Below are 1115 nucleotides of genomic sequence, written 5' to 3'. Positions count from 1 at the left end.
TATATATATATATATATATATTTTTTTTTTCCCTAACATGTAGATTTGCATGTTTATGAATGAAATTCTGTTGAGTTACAGTTTATCTATCCTTATCTGATCTACTATATGCATGTGTGCAGTATAAATGCATCCCATAGAATTTGAGACATTTAGAACATAAAACTTCATAAGAATTGTTTGAGAATTGTTTTGTGATGATATTATGGATTCTGGACATGCAACAATGCAATGTGTGCAATGTGCATTAGCAGTATAGAGTTTAGATTTTAAAGTAAAGATTTTTGTTTTTACAACATAAAAAGAGATACGAATAAAATGTTTTTGAGACATACAATTAAATGGTCATATATTATTGTTATTATTATTGAGTGTTTATTACAGACCACTGTTATTTGTACAACTGCAGACTTTCAAATGCTGACCTTTTATAGACCACAAAAAAAAAGAGGGCTCTCTGTATTACAGTCCTATGGTAGAACATCGCCTCATCATTTCTCACGTTGTACTGAGTGGCTTCTTCCTGTCTCAGTTTCTGCAGGAAATGATGGTCTTCTTTGCTCGTTTCTGACTGGAGTCCCACCTTTGCAATGTCACACTTCTGTGGTTGAGAACAGACCTCTCAATCAAAAACATTCTAACTTCAAAGGTGAGATTATCACAAACAATAAAATATGTATTGCAGTGAGCTACAGTATTAGGAAACTGCAATAGCTTAGATATTTTCCTATGTTATAGACCAAGGGTAAAATAAAACGTAGGTGTAAATTTCTGTCTATAACGGTCTGTGAGTTTATTCGTTCTCACATTCAGATATGATTTTTAACACTGAGAATATGATCTTACAAAGTTCATAATGGATTAATGCACAATGCCTTGCAGTGTTGTGGCGTTATCAAAAAGGAATATAGGGAAAATATTATCACATACTGCCCCCTACTGGTACTTCTTGTCACTTGCTGTCAATATTCTCACCTACAGCATACCTTTGCAGGACAAAAAGGCTTTAAACATAAACATAATTTTTCTTGATTTTCCCCCCTATTTTGTATACTGTATTATATGCTGTAATAAAAAACTGTATTATAGCTTTGTAATTCTGAAATCATTATTTT

The sequence above is a fragment of the Sinocyclocheilus rhinocerous genome, unplaced genomic scaffold (genome assembly GCF_001515625.1).
Source record: "Sinocyclocheilus rhinocerous isolate Xijiao unplaced genomic scaffold, SAMN03320098_v1.1 scaffold3256, whole genome shotgun sequence".
Taxonomy (NCBI): domain Eukaryota; kingdom Metazoa; phylum Chordata; class Actinopteri; order Cypriniformes; family Cyprinidae; genus Sinocyclocheilus; species Sinocyclocheilus rhinocerous.
The sequence above is the reverse complement of the archived record's forward strand: the minus strand, read 5'-3'. Positions refer to the sequence as shown.